General features: G+C 38.9%; 1 non-coding gene across 1 annotated transcript; it reads right to left on the bottom strand.

Annotated features, from left to right (window-relative positions):
- Nucleotides 1-3,920: 3,920 nt before the first annotated feature.
- LOC112752551 (small nucleolar RNA R71) lies at nt 3,921-4,028 on the bottom strand. Its single transcript, XR_003176983.1, has one exon. It is a non-coding gene; the product is annotated as a small nucleolar RNA R71 (small nucleolar RNA).
- Nucleotides 4,029-6,844: the final 2,816 nt, after the last annotated feature.

The following is a 6,844-nucleotide window of genomic DNA, read 5'->3' as shown; positions in this document are numbered from 1 at the left end:
AGGACTGCTGATGCTGTTGGATTCTGACCTCCTTGCACTCAAAGTAGATTTTCTGGAGCTACAGAACTCGAAATGGTGCGCTTCCAATTGCGTTGGAAAGTAGACATCCAGGGCTTTCCAGAAATATATAATAGTCCATACTTTGGCCAAGAATAGATGATGTAAACTGGCGTTCAACGCCAGCTTTCTACCCAAATATGGCGTCCAGCGCCAGAAAAGGATCCAAAACCAGAGTTGAACGCCAGAAATGGATCAAAACCTGGCGTTCAACTCCACAAATGGCCTCTGCACGTGCAACACTCAAGCTCAGCCCAAACACACACCAAGTGGGCCCAGGAAGTGGATTTATGCATCAATTACTTACTCATGTAAACCCTAGTAGCTAGTTTATTATAAATAGGACATTTTACTATTGTATTAGGCATCTTTGGTCTCAGTTTTAATCCATAGTTCATCTTAGGAGACTATTGATCATGCTTTAGGGGGCTGGCCATCTTGGCCATGCCTGGACCCTTTCACTTATGTATTTTCAACGGTAGAGTTTCTACACTCCATAGATTAAGGTGTGGAGCTCTGTTGTTCCTCAAAGATTAATGCAAAGTACTACTGTTTTCTATTCAATTCATCTTATTTCGCCTCTAAGATATCCATTCGCACCCAAGAACATGATGAAGGTGATGATTATGTGTGACGCTCATTACCATTCTCCCCTATGAACACGTGCCTGACAAACACTTCCGTTCTACATGAAATAAGCTAGAATGAATATCTCTTAGATCTCCTAACCGGAATCTTCGTGGCGTAAGCTAGAATGATGGCGGCATTCAAGAGAATCCGGAAAGTCTAAACCTTGTCTGTGGTATTCCGAGTAGGATTCAATGATTGAATGACTGTGACGAGCTCCAAACTCGCGATTGCAGGGCGTTAGTGACAGACGCAAAAGGATAGTAAATCCTATTCCAGCATGATCGAGAACCGACAGATGAATAGCCGTGCCGTGACAGGGTGCGTGAGCATATTATTCACTGAGAGGATAAGATGAAGCCATTGACAAGGGTGATGCCTCCAGACGATTAGCCGTGCCGTGACAGGGCATTGGATCATTTTCCCGAGAGATGACCGAAAAGCATCTCCATTCGCTTATCTGAGATTCTTACCAATGAATTACATAAGTACCTCTATCCCTATTTTATTAATTATTATTCGAAAATACCATTATCACCTTATATCTGCCTGACTGAGATTTACAAGGTGACCATAGCTTGCTTCATACCAACAATCTCCGTGGGATTCGACCCTTACTCACGTAAGGTATTACTTGGACGACCCAGTGCACTTGCTGGTTAGTTGTATCGAAGTTGTGACAAATTATGAATGTGTAATCACGATTACGCGTACCAAGTTGCTCACGTGCCAGGAATAGTTTGAGCCTGGACATCACAATTTCGTGCACCAAGTTTTTGGCGCCGTTGCCGGGGATTGTTCGTGTTTGGACAACTGACGGTTCATCCTGTTGCTCAGATTAGGTAATTTTCTTTTTATTTTATTTTCAAAAATTTTTCAAACATATTTCTAAAATTATCTCATCTGTTTTCGAAAAAAATAAAAATATTTTCAAAAAAAAAAGAGGGTTTTAAAATAAAAATGTTTTCAAAAATATATTTTCTTTTCAAGGATTTTTAAGAATGAATTCTAGTATTTCATGAAGCATGTTGAAGCCTGGCTGGCTGTAAAGCCATGTCTATTCCTTTGGTAATGAGTATATCAGGCATGTCATATCTGAATTACATGCTGAAGCTTGGCTGGCCATTGGCCATGTCTAGTGTTTTGGACCGGAGCTTTCATTGAAAGCTTGGCTGGCTAGTGAGTCATGTCTAATTCCTGGACTGAAGCTTTAGACTAAGAATGCAAGATTCCTGGAATTCATATTAAAAATTTTGGAATCCTTATTTTTCTTTTTCATACAATTTTCGAAAAAAAAATCCAAAAAAATTAGAAAATCATAAAAAATCAAAAATATTTTTCTGTTTCTTGTTTGAGTCTTGAGTCATATCATAAGTTTGGTGTCAATTGCATATGCATCTTGCATTTTTTGAAAATTTCATGCATTCATGGTGTTCTTCATGATCTTCAAGTTGTTCTTGGTAAGTCTTCTTGTTTGCTCTTGATGATTTTTTGTTTTGTGTCTTTTCATGTTTATCATATGCATTCTTGAATTCTTAGTGTCTAAGCATTAAAGAATTCTAAGTTTGGTGTCTTGCATGTTTTCTTTGCATTAAAAATTTTTCAAAAATATGTTCTTGATGTTCATCATGACATTCATAGTGTTCTTGGTGTTCATCTTGACACTCATAGCATTCTTGCATGCATCACATGTTTTGATCTAAAAATTTCATGCATTGCATCTTTTTAGTGTTTTTCTCTTGCATCATAAAAATTCAAAAATCAAAAAAATATCTTTCCCTTTTTCTCTCATCAAATTCAAAAATTTGGATTGACTTTTTCAAAATTTTTTAAAATCAAATTGTTTCTCATGAGTCAAATCAAATTTTCAATTTGAAAATCTTATCTTTTTCAAAATCTTTTTCAAAAATCAAATCTTTTTCAAAATTCTTAGTTATTTTCGAAAATTTCAAAAATATTTTTCAAAAATCTTTTTCTTATTTTTATATCAAATTTTCGAAAATAACATCACCAATTAATGTTTTGATTCAAAAATTTCAAGTTTGTTACTTGCTTGTTAAGAAAGATTCAAACTTTAAGTTCTAGAATCATATCTTGTGATTTCTTGTGAATCAAGTCATTAATTGTGATTTTAAAAATCAAATCTTTTTCAAAACTACTTTCTAAAATATCTTCTTATCTTTTTCAAAAATTTGATTTCAAAATATCTTCTCTAACTTCCTAACTTCTTATCTTTTCAAAACTGATTTTCAAATTTGTTTCAACTAACTAACTAACTTTTTGTTTGTTTCTTAACTTTTTCAAAACTACCTAACTAACTCTCTCTCTCTAATTTTCGAAAATATCTTCCCTCTTTTTCAAAAATTTCTTTTTAATTAACTAATTATTCTTATTTTTATTTTTGATTTTAAAAATTTTCGAAAAATACTAACATTTTTCAAAAAAAAACTATTTTCAAAAATCACTAACTCTTTTTCAAAAATTATTTTCGAAAATTCTCCCTCCCCCATCTTATTCTATTTATTCATTCATATCCTAACATCTCATCTCACATCTCTGCCATCCTCACGGTTGTGTTTCTTCCATTATATTACATTCTTTGTCTCCCCCTCTTCTTCTACTCACACAGGGATCCCTATACTGTGGTATAAAGGATCTCTATTATTATTATTATTTTTCTGTGCCTTCTTCTTTGTCATATGAGCAGGAGCAAGGATAAGAACATTCTTGTGGAAGCAGATCCAGAACCTGAAAGGACTCTGAAGAGAAAATTAAGGGAAGCTAAATTACAACAATCCAGAGATAACCTTTTAGAAATTTTCGAACAGGAAAAGGAGATGGCAGCCGAAAATAATAATAATAATGTAAGGAAGATGCTTGGTGACTTTACTGCACCTAATTCCAATTTACATGGAAGAAGCATCTCCATTCCTGCCATTGGAGCAAACAACTTTGAGTTGAAACCTCAATTAGTTTCTCTGATGCAGCAGAACTGCAAGTTTCATGGACTTCCATCTGAAGATCCTTTTCAGTTCTTAACTGAATTCTTGCAGATATGTGATACTGTTAAGACTAATGGAGTAGATCCTGAAGTCTACAGGCTCATGCTTTTCCCTTTTGCTGTAAGAGACAGAGCTAGATTATGGTTGGATTCTCAACCCAAAGACAGCCTGAACTCTTGGGATAAGCTGGTCACGGCTTTCTTAGCCAAGTACTGTCCTCCTCAAAAGCTGAGCAAGCTTAGAGCTGATGTTCAAACCTTCAGACAGAAAGAAGGTGAATCCCTCTATGAAGCTTGGGAAAGATACAAACAGTTGACCAAAAAGTGTCCTTCTGACATGCTTTCAGAATGGACCATCCTGGATATATTCTATGATGGTCTGTCTGAGTTATCTAAGATGTCATTGGATACCTCTGCAGGTGGATCCATTCACCTAAAGAAAACGCCTGCAGAAGCTCAAGAACTCATTGACATGGTTGCTAATAACCAATTCATGTACACTTCTGAAAGGAATCCTGTGAGTAATGGGACGCCTATGAAGAAGGGAGTTCTTGAGGTTGATACTCTGAATGCCATATTGGCTCAGAATAAAATATTGACTCAGCAAGTCAATATGATCTCTCAAAGTCTGCATGGAATGCAAGCTGCATCCAACAGTACTCAAGAGGCATCTTCTGAAGAAGAAGCTTATGATCCTGAGAACCCTGCAATAGCAGAGGTAAATTACTTAGGTGAACCTTATGGAAACACCTATAACTCAACATGGAGAAATCATCCAAATTTCTCATGGAAGGATCAAAAGCCCCAACAAGGCTTTAATAATGGTGGAAGAAACAGGTTTAGCAATAGCAAGCCTTTTCCATCATCAACTCAGCAACAGACAGAGAACTCTGAACAAAATGCTTCTAATTTAGCAAATCTAGTCTCTGATCTATCTAAGGCCACTGTAAGTTTCATGAATGAAACAAGGTCTTCCATTAGAAATCTGGAAGCACAAGTGGGCCAGCTGAGTAAAAGGATCACTGAAATCCCTCCTAGTACTCTCCCAAGCAATACAGAAGAGAACCCAAAAGGAGAGTGCAAGGCCATTGACATAAGCATCATGGCCGAACCTGTGAGGAGAGGAGAGGACGTGAATCCCAAGGAGGAAGACCTCCTGGGACGTCCAGTGACCAATAAGGAGCTTCCCTCTAAGGAACCAAAGGACTCTGAGGCTCATCTAGAGACCATAGAGATCCCATTGAACCTCCTTATGCCCTTCATGAGCTCTGATGAGTATTCCTCTTCTGAAGAGAATGAGGACGTTACTGAAGAGCAAACTGCCAAGTTTCTTGGTGCAATCATGAAGCTGAATGTCAAATTATTTGGCATCGATACTTGGGAAGTTGAACCTCCCTTGTTCATCAATGAACTAAGTGATCTGGATCAACTGACATTGCCTCAGAAGAGACAGGATCCTGGAAAGTTCATAATACCCTGTACCATAGGCACCATGATCTTTAAGGCTCTGTGTGACCTTGGTTCAGGAATAAACCTCATGCCCCTCTCTGTAATAGAGAAACTGGGAATCTATGGGGTGCAAGCTGCTAAAATCTCATTAGAGATGGCAGACAGTTCAAGAAAATAGGCTTATGGACAAGTAGAGGACGTGTTAGTAAAGGTTGAAGGCCTTTACATCCCTGCTGATTTCATAGTCCTGGATACTGGAAAGGAAGAGGATGAATCCATCATCCTAGGAAGACCTTTCCTGGCCACAGCAAGAGCTGTGATTGATGTTGACAGAGGTGAAATATTCCTTCAATGGAATGAGGACTCCCTTGTGTTTAAAACTCAAGGATCTCCCTCTACAACCATGGAGAGGAAGCAGAAAAAGCTTCTCTCCAAGCAGAGTCAACCAGAGCCCCCACAGTCAAACTCTAAGTTTGGTGTTGGGAGGCCACAACCAAACTCTAAGTTTGGTGTTGAACTCCCATATCCAAACTCTAAGTTTGGTGTTGGAGAGTCTCAACAAAGCTCTGCACATCTATGAGGCTCCATGAGAGCCCACTGTCAAGCTATTGACATTAAAGAAGCGCTTGTTGGGAGGCAACCCAATGTTTATCTAATTCTTATTTTTATTGTTTCTCATGTTTTCTTAGGTTCATGATCATGTGGAGTCACAAAATAAATATAAAAATTGAAAACGGAATCAAAAACAGCAGAAGAAAAATCACACCTTGGAGGAGCATCTGTCTGGCGTTCAGCACCAGAACAGAGCATGGTTCTGGCGCTGAACGCCCAAAATGGGCAGCTTCTGGGCGCTGAACGCCAGAACAGGCATCGTTCTGGCGTTCAATGCCAGAAATGGCACACAAATGGGCGTTGAACGCCCAAAATGGCCACCAACCTGGCGCTGAACGCCCAGAGTTGGGTACAAAGGCATTTTTACATGCCTAATGGGTGCAGGGATGTAAATCCTTGAACACCTCAGGATCTGTGGACCCCACAGGATCCCCACTACCTCCACTCACTCCTTCTCACCACTCTCTTTCACACAACCCCATAAACACTCTTCCCCAAAAACCCTTCACCAATCACCTCAAACTCTCTTCCCCATCACCTCTTCACCACTCACATCCATCCACTCTTCCCCATAAACCTACCTCATAAACTCCACCTACCTTCAAAATTCAAAACCAATTTCCCACCCAAACCCACCCATATGGCCGAAACACTCCCCACTCTCCCTCTCCTCCATTTCTTCTTCTTCTTCATCTATTCTTTCTTTTATTGCTCGAGGGCAAGTAAAATTCTAAGTTAGGTGTGGTAAAAGCATAAGCTTTTTGTTTTTCCATTACCATTGATGGCACCTAAGACCGGAGAATCCTCTAGAAAGGGGAAAGGGAAGATAAAAGCTTCCACATCCGAGTCATGGGAGATGGAAAGGTTCATCTCCAAAGCCCATCAAGACCACTTCTATGATGTTGTGGCCAAGAAGAAGGTGATCCCTGAGGTCCCTTTCAAACTCAAAAGAAATGAGTATCCAGAGATCCGGCATGAAATTCAAAGAAGAGGTTGGGAAGTTCTAACAAATCCCATCCAACAAGTCGGCATCCAAATGGTTCAAGAGTTCTATGCTAATGCATGGATCACCAAGAACCATGATCAAAGTAAGAACCC

This window comes from Arachis hypogaea, chromosome 15, assembly GCF_003086295.3.
Source record: "Arachis hypogaea cultivar Tifrunner chromosome 15, arahy.Tifrunner.gnm2.J5K5, whole genome shotgun sequence".
Classification (NCBI taxonomy): domain Eukaryota; kingdom Viridiplantae; phylum Streptophyta; class Magnoliopsida; order Fabales; family Fabaceae; genus Arachis; species Arachis hypogaea.
Note: the sequence above shows the minus strand (reverse complement) of the source record. Positions and strands in the feature narration are given on the sequence as shown.